Below are 13,995 nucleotides of genomic sequence, written 5' to 3'. Positions count from 1 at the left end.
CTCCCTCCTTCCCCCTCACCCACACACACACACACACACACACAAACTCTGACTCACTCTGAGCGAATAAAAAAAAAAGGAGAGAAGAAGGGAAAATCATGGCTGTTCATTAACATGAGTAAAGAAAAGAAAACAGGTAGAGGTGCCATGGAGGGGGCAGAATGACTGAGAGCACAAGGAGCAGGATAATAGGAATGAAGGATTGCCACTATAGCTAGTAAATGTGGAACAGCTGAATCACCAATGTGTGAAGTGTGTCCAAAGAGTGTGTGTGTGCATCTAGTCACGACTATTTGCATGTTTGATTTTACGATGGTGAAAGTTCACAGTGTGTGGTGGTTTACTAAACAGATGCTGAATATGTGTGAAATTTGGATAGTTCAGGGGATTGTTTTCATAATCAAGCTGAAGTCCATTTTACGTTGTAAAATCAAACATTTCAGTTTGTCTAGTGAATTACTATTTGTTTTAGTGTTGTGTTGTTGTTGTGATGAACAGTGTGTTTACGTTATTTGAAGAGAGTTGCTGCGAAATGTCCTGTTGGACCTCGTCCTGTCCCCCCCTGCTCGGCGCTAACTCCAACAACCCATTAGATCTGTCAGTGCAGGCACTGCCACAGAGCTAAATCTGATAGCACAATTAATCACCGTGAGCCGTGAGCTGCTTTAGCAACAGATGATCCTCAACGCTTCTCTCAAAATCAGCTCTCTACCACTGAGTTGTATTTGATTATCCCAGGGTTGATATTTACTCAGCAACAGGATGTTTAATGTTTTTTCTCATAATCACTGGCATTTTGATGTAGTCTGTATTTACTTTTACCAAACACTCTGGTCACTGGCCAAAAGTTGGATCTTAGGTGAGGGTTTTGTGCCATATTTTATGATTCACAAAATCTGTGCCAGATTTTATGATTCAGCATCCTGTCTGTTTTCTTCCCTCTATCTGTCTTTGTCTCTGTCTCTGTCTCTGTCTCTCTCTCTCTCTCTCTCTCTCTCTCTCTCACTCCCTCTCTCACTCGCTCTCCCTTCATCTCCATCTCTCCGTTTGAAATCCCCTTTGTTCAAGACATCTCCAGGAGCTGTAGTGCATTTTTTTTCCACAGTCACGTACTGTACACATCACTGCGTTTCTGTCTGTTCTCTTCCTCCCCGTCTCCTCACCTCATCTCTGTGTCTCTGTCTCCTCACTCCTCTCCTTTCCCCTCACTCTAAACGTAAAGCAGACAGGCTTAATACGTCGCTGAGGACGAGGAGACAGAGCAGAGAGAACCAGAACGAGCGACTCTGACTCTGACTGTGGGAGAGAATGAAAGATGGAGGTGGAAGCTTCTGAAAGACTGAATAGAATTGGGGGAACGCCCAGCGGAATTAAAAAAAAAAAAAACGCCCGTGTGGGCTGTTTGCAGCGCGCATGTGGGAGTGGGATCTATAGCTGTGTAAAATGGGACTCATTGGGACTTGTAGCCAACGCTGTATGTAGAGCATGAAGAGACACGGTCTGTGTGCGCATGGGTATTTTTAGGGAGCCCTGGAATGGGGTCTCGTCTCAGAGAAAGAGGTAGAGAGAGAGAGAGAGAGAGCAGAGAGAGAGAGAGAGAGAGAGAGAGCAGAGACTTCCTTGATCCTTTTGAATTTCAACATAGGCTGCCCACACTCGTCTATTTTTCTATCCTCTTTTGCCCTGTACTTTATTTACTCCCTGTTTTATGTGCGTGCCCTTTCTTTAATCAGTTTTAGAACAGAACATAAACTAGTGTGTTTGTTGTGATAAACCGACTGTCCCTCATACCCCCTCCCTTCACACTAGACTCCATTTCAGAGACACCAGATCCAAAGTGATGATGTCATCGCTGAATTTAGAGAGGGGGTGGATAAATGACTGCATGTTTTGCGTGTGTGTGTGTGTGTGTGTGTGTGTGTGTGTGTGTGTGTGTGTGTATGTGTTCTCTGTAGGCAAAAGGGGCTGATTTGGGACACTAGGGCAGGAGGAGGAGTAGGTGTCAGATTAGTCAGTCTTTTTGGTTGAACTTTTTAAACACTGATCTCATTGAATTGCTTGAGGGATTGTAAAACAAGGCAGGATTCACATTTGGATTCAATCAAATGCTCACTGTCACCGGTATTTTTTGTGTGAATCGACCTGCCTTGAGAAATATTTGTGTACATAGCAGAGATTGTTTTTAGATACGTTGTACATATATGTGTGTGTGTATGTGTGTGTGTGTTAAACAGGCACGTGTTGGAGGGGTAATGTGTGGATGCAGTAAATGCATGTGTGTATGTGCTGGGAGTGTGCACACTGGTCCTTATGTGAGGATGATTCTAATTCTAGTCCGCCGGACCGTCTGGCATCCCAGCTGTCTCCCCACCCTCGACCTCTTTGCCATAACACACACGCGCACACACATGCACACGCACACACACACACGTACACACACACACACACACACACACACACACACAACACAGGGTGCGGTACCCCACACAAAAATTCCCATCCCCTGTGTGTACCCTTGCGTGCCCCACCCCCCCCCCAAGTCCCCTGTCTCAGAGCAGCTGAGCGACAGGCTATGGGATGATGGGGTGGGTCGGAGTGGGGTTAGATTAAAGGGGTGGAGCTCTCCAACTGGGAATTCCTGGGCAGGGCTGCTGGGATAGGGGATGGCTTCTAAATCAAGCAATGCTGTCTGTGCTGTCCTCACCCCAGCTTCCTATATCTTAAATCTCTCTCATCTCTTCTCGTTTTGTCTCATGAAACCTCCCCCGTTCTCTCTCTCTCCCTCTCTCTCACTCTCACTCACTCTCACTCTCCCCCCCCCTTCTCTGTCTGTATGGAGAGGGTCATACCATAACAGCGAGGCTAAAACTCATGTTAAGGCCTGCTCCATCCCCACCCAGACCCAGGGGGGTGTTGCTGTAACACACACACACACACACACAGACACACACACACACACACACACACGCACGCATGCACACATCTCATGGACCCCCTGCAGCCTTAGAGAGAGACACAGAAAATAGACATGGATGTGTTGCGCTGTGTTTCTAGGGAGGAAAAACAGCTGATCATGCTGGAGGAATAGTCCGGTACTTTTTACTCTTAGAATTCTTTCTTTATTCATAGTATACTGTACTCTAGCACTCCCTCTGCTCTCTCTCTCTATCTTTTTATATATATACTTTTAGTCTGCCTATGAAAATTGAAAAATCTGGCAAACCTCACACATGGGTCTGTACCTGACTCTTAAAAATGACTGTTTGTCTATCGCAGCCTCAGGTCTTAGGCTGTGCCTATTGTATGGAAAAGTAATTTATGGTTTGGCTCTTAGTGATCCATGATGTCATGTCACTGTCATGCCACTGCAGTCTGTATTCCTTCCCACGGAGTGTTTACCTGCTAAAGTAAATTTTACCTGCTATTCGCTATTTGATTTTTTTGGTCTGCTGACTTTCATAGTTTGTTTTCTGTCTTAAGAACTTTATTGGATTGGAATAACATAATTAGAGTAATCTAATGAGTTCATTTTTTTCTCTAATTGCACTTTGCTGAACCCCTTATGGCACCCTAAGGAGTGTGTGTGTGTGTGTGTGTGTGTGTTTGTGTGTGTCTGTGTGTTTGTGTGCGTGTGCACGCGTTATGTCTTGGTCTTGCTCCTTGCTCCCATTGCCCTCTGTTGTTTCAGCTGCCGCGAATTAGCCAGGCATTCCATACCGTAGCCTACTTTTCCCTCCCTGTCACTTTCGGTTAACTCACCAGCAGAAATAAATACGGAGCTTTACATAAACAATGTAACCTACTTGATGTGTGAAAAGAATAGGCACGATAATAATCAGTGTAATGACTGCAATTTTCAATGAGGGAGAATTGCCTTTGTACTGTGGGAAAATATTTCCCTCTCCTTGACTGAACTCAAGTGGACAACATCGCAAGTGTTTTATGGAGAGCGACAGAACATTTAGCAGAAATAGCTCTGAAATTTAAACAATCACATTGAACTCAGTCCCCACAATATGATTTATATGAGGACAACCGACTGAGTTTGTTCTAACAACAGATTTCTGAAAAAAGAAAAGAGTCCTGTCCGTATCCTCGCACTAAATCAGCCTGGGTTTGTGAATTTAACTGTAGAAGTTGGTTTGGAGCTTAACGGTAATGTTCCTGATGGTGCTGCGTGTGTCTTTGTGTCTGTGGCAGTGAAGAACAATGCAAGCATTGAGTGGCTTAGGTAAAGCCTGTTGGTTAATTATAAAACTGACACTGAGACAGAGGCAAGGACAGACATCATCGCTCTGGTTGTGGTGTGTTTGAAATGGAGTCTGGTGTGAAGTCAGGGGGAAAACGAGGGACAATTATTTTACCACGTCAAATACTACAGTTTGTGCTGTGTCCTGAAACTGACAATAGGTAGTAGATGAAAAGAGGGAGAGATTAAAGGACAGTGCTAAGGCCAGAGAGAGAGAAAAACGGGTGAGTCTGGGGAGGCTTGTTGAAATTCAAAAGGATCAAGGAAACTCTCTTTCTCTCTCTCTCTCTCTCTCTCTCTCTCTGACAAGACCCCATTCCTGCTGCTTAGTTACCAGTACGGAACAGAGCCAGACGAAAGAGAGGGAGGCCAGAATGACAAACAGGACTTGAGGTGGAGAAATTATTACTAAAGTTAAAAAAACTAAAAAGCAGGATATAACTAATTATTTCATTTTCACCATCTCTCTGCTCTATATTGATTTAAAGAAATGACTAGTGAGGGTGAAGGATTGGATAGGCACAAATGAAAGGAGAGATGGAGGAAAACAGTATCAACAGGTGCTCCTCGTAAGCAAACAAACCATTCTGTGCAGGGTCAATAACATCCTCCATTTGCTGTTTCGGTTTTGCCTAACTGACATCAATCTTGGAACAGGTCCAAAGAGGTGGAACAGGGAATAAAGATGAAATGGTTTAGATATCAGTCACCAGTTCACTCTTAGTCTCTTTTTGGCTTGAACGGGAGATTTTTGAGGGCGGGGGGAGATGGAACTCCCTCCTTCTTCCTGTCTGAGTCAAGACTGTGACTCCTTAACTGACCATGACTGGTCAAATGAGCAGTCGCAGCCTGAATGAAAAACAGGAGGATGGGGGAGGGACTGGCTGCCCAGGGGGGTCGTTAAGAGTCATTAACTATCAGAATCACAATTAAGGAAGTGGAACTATAAGGGCCCAATATTTTCTCAGTGTCCTGCTCATTGTAGCTTGGCCACACATATGTGGTGTCATGTGGAGTGTGGAGCTATGACTTTGGGTTTTTGGTTTATGTATGGTTGGAACAGAGAGAGAGAGACAGAGAGAGAGAGAGAGAGAGAGAGAGAGAGGAGAAAAGAGCAAGCATGAACGAAAGGGACAGACAAACCCCTTTTGTTTCTATAGAAAAGTTTGTCTTGGAAACGGGCATGACAGCTGCAGCCCAACTGACAGAAAGAGTGAAAGGGAGAGAGAGAGAGAGAGAGAGAGAGAGAGAGAGAGAGAGAGCGAGAGAGTTAAAGGGAAATACAGAGAGTATTTAGCTTGTTTGACATGCAGGCCACGGGCAATGTGCTGGTTCACGGTAACATTTAGAGGACTAAAGGAGAGAAAGGCATCCTCCCCCAAGTACATGGAGAATGTGTCAGAGAGAGAGAGAGAGAGAGAGAGAGAGAGAGAGAGAGAGAGAGTGAGTGGGTGAGTAGGCAGGCATGCGTTAGTTCACAGTGACTGCTCTCTGCCAGAGGTCCTTAAACAAACTGCAGGACTGACCGAAAAAGGGAACGAAGGGCGAAAGAAAGAGAGAAGAGAAATAAAACAGTGACTTGGATGAGCACAGAGACTCAGAGAGAGAGAGAGAGAGAGAAAGGTTGAAAAAAAACCCCAAAAAACTACTAAATTACAATGCATATTTTTCATTGGCTGTCTCTGGTTGCCTTTCAAGCTTGTCTATTCATTTTCATTTTAAAGCATCCCTGTTAGAGCCCCCCAAGCCCCCCTCCTCCTCCCAAACCCACTACTCCTGCCTGGATTAGGTTTCAGAGGAGTAGCAGACGGGAATGCACAAGTGGGCACTGTCAATACCTCAGACTTTTGTGTCTCCTTGTCATATTGTTTTACAGTGCGACCATGTGAGAGGGGAAAAAAAAAGAAAGGAGCAAACTGGATGGGGACAAAAAAAAGGGGGATTTCTGTTTCCGTGTTTGCACAGGGCAGTTTATTTAGGAAAAAAAAAAAAAGACAGTCGTTATTGATAAGCCTCTTTTTTCCCCTCCTCTCACAAACACCCTCTGAACTCACAAAGCACCCGCCCCTTCTTTTTCTTCCTCTCTCTCACTCTCTCTCACTCTCTCTCTCCCTCTCTCTCTCATTCAATCCATGTGTCTGCCTTTCTTTCTCTGTTTCTTGATTACTTCTCTCAGCATACAAGGGGTTTTTTCTTCCTCTTCATGTGTGAGCAAGTGTTTTCATCCAAAAAAACCAAGTGTGGATTACAAAATAGTAAAGAATGGAACTCAGAGTGTCTCTTTTATTTAACCACCTGGGACTGAAATGCAGTAACTATGCAAAAAGAGACGTGTTAAAAAGAAAAAAAATAGTCTCCTTATTTTTGAAAAGATTCTCCCATTTATTTGATAACGATGATTTTGTATCGCGTTTAGCATGGGATTATCTGCACTCGTTATCCACTGATTTTTCAGGAACATGTTAAATCCTCTGCCTCGTCAGTAACTCTCCTCTCTCCCTCCCCCTCTCTCTCTCTCCTCACTCTCTCTCTCACATACACACTCGCTCTGGTCTCATGGCCCCTCCCCTAGATAGTTTTATCTCAGGCTCTCTCCCCCTTTCTCTCTCTCGTGTTTTTTTGGAGAAGGAAACCGGCATGATTGGAGCACTTCCTGTGTTTTAATACCAGAGCAGGAAACAGAACAAACGGAGCTGGATTCAAATAAAAACAGAGAGAAAGAGAGAGAGAGAGAGAGAGAGAGAGAGAGAGAGAGAGACAGAAAGAGAGAGAGAGGGGAGCGAGTGAGGGAGAAAGGAAAAGTTGGAGATTTTTTTAGCAGCTGCAAACCATTTAAGCTGTGTAGTGGCCTTAGAAAGCACACAGACTGGGAGAGACAAGAGAGGGAGAACGTGCAAAAGAAGAGGAAAGAAGGGCTGAGAGCCTTCATGGAGCTTTGTTATGCTTTCTTGTGAGCAAGAGAGAAAAAGTGAGAGGACGGGGGGAAAGGAACAGAGGGAGTGTGTCCGGGGATTGTCTGGGAAACAGAGTGCCCGGAGTGCAAGGCAGTGCTTGGATTGAGGCTCTGTCTGGGTCTCTGCCCTCTGGATATAGTTCCTTGGATGTAGTTCCCTGCAGCTCTCTTTAACTGGACCAAGCTAAAGACCTTATTCATTAACCCACTCTTGCCTCACCCCTCCTGGACATGACTGCTACACGGATACTCAGATCCTCCCTCAAGCATTGGATGAGGATATAAAAGAAAAAAGCAGAAAGCAGTGATAGGCTGTTTGGTTGCACATGGAAAAAAAAGGTTGGATTCTCTTTGTTGGTTTTTATACTGTAAAACGGACATGGCATGAAGTGGGTGTTGGATTTCATTCATTTTAAACACCCTTAGTGATGTTGCTTACATATATATATCTATATTGCTAAAGAAGAGGAAGGAGACCTATTTCAGGCGCAAATGTGGGCACTTCTTTCCGACTTGTTCTATCAATGCATTTTGCGTGGAGTAAAAGGAGCAAATATACAAAAAATGGACTGCGAGGATGCTAGAAGGACAGTATGGGCAGTGAGTGTTCATTTTCAACAATGTTATTATGGTATCTACTGAAAGACGTACTGTATGTGGCTCGTCTGTTTGTTCACAAGTCTTGCCCATTCTCCTTTGTTGTCTGGTGCGTCTTTTGAATACTTTCAGTCATCAATGAATTTTTGCCAGAAAAGAAAAGAGAGAGAGAGTCAAGACTAAACCTTTTGTTGGACACTTTTCTCTTCTACTCCCTTCAGCCCTTTTTTATGTAACTGAGTGTGAAGTTCTCACCTTAAAAGGAGCCTTGCCTGGCTTCATACTGAGACGGTTAAAACATACTCAAGCCTTCTCTGCTTCTTCTGTGCTGACAGAGAGCGAGAGAGAGGGAAAGTTGTGAGGAAGTCAAGGAATGGATTAGGAAGTGTGTATGTGTGTTTGGAGGGGTGGGATTTCTCTATGAGCAGAACCGGAACCAAACAAAGGGATGTTATCTACATGGTACTTACCTCGTCCTGGACTTCTGAAATCTCGGAGACAGACCCCCAACTGTTTCCCCTGCTTCCTGACTGGGTTTCAAACAAACAGGACTGATTAATATGCCACTGGAGACACACATCTGTGTGCTAGAGACATTTTCACTGATGCTCCTCAGCTTTTTAGGAGGAACAAAAAGTGCTACTGATGTGGCAAAAAACAGTGACTTTTCCTTACCCATGGATATTTACTCTGGATCTTAATTATTTTTGTGGGATTAAAAGGACTTACATATTCCTATAAACTGAGACTTCCTGTGCATCCATGTTTGTGAGTACTGATTGGACAGCTAGCTCTTAATAGAATATTTTAGCAGAATTTGGAATACTTTAGGACGCTTTTTATACGCAGCAGGTTTGGATCTGTGGAACTGTGTCTTCCCCATCCTGGCTCACTTGGAGCGTTACAATACAGGATGGGGAAGCCTCTTAGCCGACCGGACTGTTTGCGGCAGAATCCCCGGTGCCTGGGGAAAGGTGATGAGGAGGAGGCCTACATTGAGGACTGCTATGTGCCCCAGCGTTCCATATATGACACCATGCGTATTAACGAACAGATTGACCAGGGTTCCAAACTCAGCCAGCCCTCCCGCAGCACTCTGGGCTCTGGGGGTGGAGAGGGCAGCACGCTCTCCAGCAATGGGACACTGGGGGCTGACATAGGGGGAGTATTTGTTGCTCGGGGGCCATCCAATGAGGCTGGAGCAAAAAAACTAGATGAAAGGGTGATTTTTGATGCTCTAAAGCTGACTGGTGACCCTCAGAGCAAGTCACCAGTAGCAGGAGTTGGCGCTGGAATAGTTATTCCCCCATCAAACTCAGCCGCCCTTGGAGCAGCTGCAGTAACCAAAAGGCGGCATCAGGGCAGTGACAAGAAGGACAATCCAAATCGGCGCTCTTGGAAAGCTTTCATGCCTCCAACTTACCCTGAGTTTGCTGAGAGGTTGGAGCTCTCTCCCGGGGACAGCACGGAGAAACGTTTGTCCGGGGCTGGAATACCTGTTTCCCCTCTTCATCCTCTGCCATCCATATTGACACCTCCACTTCCCTCCACATCCACCCCACCGCTACCTCCTTACCCACCCTCACCTGTTTCATCAGGTGGTCTTAATACTCCCCCAGTGTCTAGCCCTTCATCCATAACCCCAGCTATAAGCCCAGTGCCCCCACACCAGGCTCAGTCGGTCAGACAAAAGCAGCCTCAGTCTCAACCCCCTGCCCAAAAACAACACAAGCCTGCACCTCCTCTGTCATCCCCAATGAAAGACCAAGTACCTTCACAGACTTCCACCACTCTTCAACCCCAGAAGGGCTCTGCCGGCTCCCCCCAGCCCAGCCCGAGTGTCTCTCAAAAAGTAGAAAGAAAAGTTGAGGGGAAGAAGCCAAGTAGTGGTCTGTCACTTTGTGTCAGAAGCGTGTCAGAGGAACAGCCACACCACTGGGATGTCATGGCAGCTAAAACCTCAGATTCTGAGCGAGACTCCCCTGTACCAGAACAAGAGCAGGACACAGCCCCTCTTATACCCCCAAAACCAGTATTTTGTCCCCCCACCAAAGCTCGCACCTGGCCTCGTAGCATGAGGGGAGGGAAAAGGTCACTTAATCAGGGGGGAGTGTTCCACAACTTCCCCATTTTGCCTCCTCTACCTCCATTGCTTGGAGAAGACAGTGACCTGGATGAGGAGTCACTTTACTTGCTGGATCCCCCATCACCTTTCTTGCAGGAGGGGGAGGAGCTGAGGTATGGGGGGCTTCCCCTTTCCCCCTGTCTTAGCCAAGAGGGGGGAGAAGAGGGACTGCTGGGTTGGCCCTCCTCAGGTGGGGAGCTTCGGGAACGAACTGCGTCAGAGCTTTGTTTTGAGGAGGATGAGCGCAGAATTTTGCAAGAGATAGAGGAGGAAGAGGCGGCAGAGGAAGAGAGAAAAAAAGAGGAGAGAGAAGAAAGGGAGAGACTAGAGATGGAAGAGAAAAACTGGCAGGCTGTGCTGAAACTGGAGAACAAAGAAACAGGGAATGTTTCTTGGGAGGGTGATCTGGAGGAATCTCACCTGCAAGACTGGGAAACTAAGCAAATGAATTCTTCAGGACACTGGCCTCTCCTGACTCCACCAGTAGGTTTTGGGGGCCCTAAGCTTTCCAGTGCATCTCCATGCCCCAGCTCAGAGGCCGGTTCAGATGACCTCTTTTTGGAGTTGGAGAGACAGTGTTTAGAGGAGGAAGGAGAGGAGCTTGCTGGCTCAGAACCTGTCTTAGTGTCTCATTCCTCAGAGCTGTCAGATTCCTGTCACTCGTTGCCCAGGGTTGAGGAAGTAGAGGAGGAGGAGGATCAGGACAGGCATGACCGCACTGAGCAGGATCCCACAGAGGGCATGGAACATGCATATATTCATCAGACCAAGCTTTGTGGGGATCAAGCCAACACAGATCAGAATCTATCCTGTGAAGAAAATGACTGTCAGACCCAAAGCAAGAATGTTGTTGACGTCATTGATCAGGCTGTAGAACAATCACAGCTATGTGAAGGTGAAGGTGACAACAATGATCAAGAGGACTGTACTTATCCCATGGCTGATGCAGACTCTTCAATTGGACCCTTGCTGGAGTCAGATTCCAGTGGTATTCATATGTCCCAGCCAGACAGAACTGCCCTGTCAGACACAACACACACTGATAATGAAAGGCCAGAGACTGAATCAGACATGGACAGTGGAGCATCCTCTAACGGGACACAGAGAGACGATGAGGAGGTTATGGAGGAAGCTGAGGCAGGCGTCCACCCATCCCCACTGCATGATGAGTCTGCCAATCAAGAGAGCCCTTCTGTGAATGAGACTGAATGTGAACTGGACTTCAGCATCTGCGCATCTGATTTGGATGTAGACGATGCCATCACACAACTCTCACCTGAGTTTACTGACTGTGGTGATGAGAAGACGAGGGAAGCAGGTTACACTGAACATCAGTCGGCCTCTCATGAGGAGCTGGTTTCCTCAGGGTCCCCTGATGTTTCTATGGAAATGTCCTCTGACCAAGAGAAGGTATCATTCATGTCAGAGACACAGCAAGAGGGGTTCATTTTTAGTGGTGAGGTTGTTCCTGAAGAAAACATATCTTTGCATGAGTTTGAGGTAAAAGAGGATGGTCAGGAAAGTACAAGTACCCCAAAAACAAATATTGTACCACCTGAGATAGACTCATTCTGTCTTGATACAAATTCTCCACTCCTTTCTCCCTCGCTCTTGGCTACATCTGAGTCTGAGGTGAAGGGGGCAGGTCAGGGCAGTAAAGATACAGATGCCTTTGTGACTACAGATAGTTTTGTTTATCTAGCAGTGTCTATGCCACCGAACTACTCTCAGGATTGCCCCCCTTCCCCGTTAGGGGAGTCCACACCTCCAAGCCCGCTCCCTAAACTTTGTCTTGATGCACAAGAGGGGGCATCTCTGTCATCTGACAGTTTTGTTTATTTGGCTGCCCCCGAGCGTCTTTTCCAGGTGTCTGATGGGGGCTCTGCTTGCGACGACTGTCAGGATTTGGACTCAGACGCGGAGGGTAGCCATTCAGGAGTTGACTTTGTACTTGGGTCAATGACTGGGGATAGTGACTGGGACTCTGATGGGTCAGGACCTGACTCTGTTCACCCAGACAGGGATCAGTGGGAGCAACTTGAGCCAGGATTCTTACAGGGACTCTTTAGTGAGAGCCTGTATGATGAACCAGACCCCCAGAAGGGTACTGACCCCCATGACTCAGATCATGAGGCATCTTTTGGACCAAAGATGACTGTAGAGGAAACCTCACCCCCCAAACAGTGCCCTGACTGGGAGCCTAAGGTAACGCATCATCTTTTGGTTTAAGGTATAAGATTATCAGTGAGAAGTGAGGTTAGTAACTGACACCACTGGTCAGCCAGACAGTGGGTTTTTTCCTCTGGTCGTGGTTGTCCCCAAGCAAAGAACTAGGTCAGAGGCAACAGCAAGATTGCTCAAGCTCTTCTTAGTGCTGAAAACTTGACATTCTCACATAAAGTCTCTCTGTGTCCTTTTTTCTATCTGTAATATGTTCACGCACTGTCTCTCTCACAGACACTCCTGGGTTGTGGCTGTAGTTGTATTTAGGATTAATTTACTTAGCTGAGCTTCCTGGTAAATTCAAATCTTTATTAGTAATCTTGTGTGTGGGTTTAGGAGTCTGGTGAAAAGCATAATTATAGTACTTTGCTGGGGTGTTCATTAGACACAAATTGACTTAATGCTACATACACCAAGGTCCACCGAGAGGAAACTGCATGCTGTATGTGGGCAGGTTTGTGTGTGTGTGTGTGTGTGTGTGTTAAATCGTATGTGAACAAGAACAAATGATATAGGCATGGAGTTCAACCACAGGGGTTTGTTAGCATTTTGTAAACACAAACAAATGTAGTATTGTTTGAACTGGCTTGAATTAGTATATATACCAGAACCTTTTTTTTTAAGCAGACCTTCAATAAGTGTTTATGTCCTTGGATTGTTTACGGATCTTCAGACGGATTACTGATTAAAAGAGAAAATGTTCCCCAGCTTCCCATGACTTTGGCAAACAGTTTCCCAATATATTTGGAATTTGTATGAATTAGTTAAAGTTGAGTGATAAATCTGTAGTATGTTTAGATAAGTATTCGCACATTTTTGTGTTTATATGTGTATGTCAGTGTTGAGTGGAGTCTGCATTATTGCATGTATACAGTTTCAGAGAACACTTTGTGAAAGTGCTTGTCTAAACGTGTCTTTGTTTGACATTACACATTAGATTGTGTAAGCACTGTGTGAACATAGGTTTTGTATATGTTTGTGAAAAGTTACACTGTATAATTATGAATATGTATGTGTATGACAGTTTGCGAGCCTGTTGTAACTAGTGGCCTTGCGTCTGCACTCTGTTATAATGCCTGTGGCGTGTGGTCGAGTGATGTTGTCCTGACGTTCTCATTTCTGTTATTGCATTAACATCTCTATCAGCTACCCTGGTTGAGCCACATGGGTCGTCCTCATCTCATTTAGGCAGGGCCCTCTTCCCCCTGGCCACTTGGCTTTTCTGCACAGTCACTGCCACTCAGGCCTCTCAAATGCAATCAGATGCATGGTCCTGTCGGCCTGGATTTGGGCAGAGAAGATTATAATTACTGTGCAGCCAGACAAGGATCAGCAAGCGAATGATCCTTAAACTCAGGACCCTTTAAATTTAAAACAAAACAAAACAAAACAAAATAAAACAAAAAAAACCAAACAAACGAAAAACACAGGATTGGTCAGAAAAGATTTCCAGCACGATTGCCATCTTCCAACACTGAACCCATACTAAATGTCCCCCATTTTCTTGCCACAGCACCCCCACCCCACCCCACCCCACCCCCTCACCCCTGCCACACACACATCCCTCCACCCCACCCGACTTTCTCTCAGCACCCAGCCTTTGCAGTCCGATGGCACAGCTGTTGAGATAAGGAAGTGAGAGGTAAACAGAAGGTTTTTCACAGAGAACTGCTGTTGCTAGTGACAGTGTAACATAGCATAAAGTTGTTGAGTATATAAATAGAAGATAAGGACATGCCAGTCCTATCAGAGCTGGACTGTTTTGCCGATCGTGCCCACGCAGTGCCAAAGACCAATAGGGAGTGGACCTCAACTACCCGAGGGACGTTTACGTAATCCGCTGAGCCA

The 13,995-nt window shown here is 45.8% G+C and overlaps 1 protein-coding gene across 1 annotated transcript in view; it reads left to right on the top strand.

Annotated features, from left to right (window-relative positions):
- macf1a (microtubule actin crosslinking factor 1a) overlaps positions 1-13,995 on the top strand; it is a 146,871-nt gene that overhangs the window by 105,910 nt on the left and 26,966 nt on the right. The gene's annotated exons all lie outside the window — the stretch shown is intronic.

The sequence above is a fragment of the Chanos chanos genome, chromosome 12 (genome assembly GCF_902362185.1).
Source record: "Chanos chanos chromosome 12, fChaCha1.1, whole genome shotgun sequence".
Classification (NCBI taxonomy): domain Eukaryota; kingdom Metazoa; phylum Chordata; class Actinopteri; order Gonorynchiformes; family Chanidae; genus Chanos; species Chanos chanos.
This window is presented reverse-complemented; position numbering and strand designations above follow the sequence as displayed.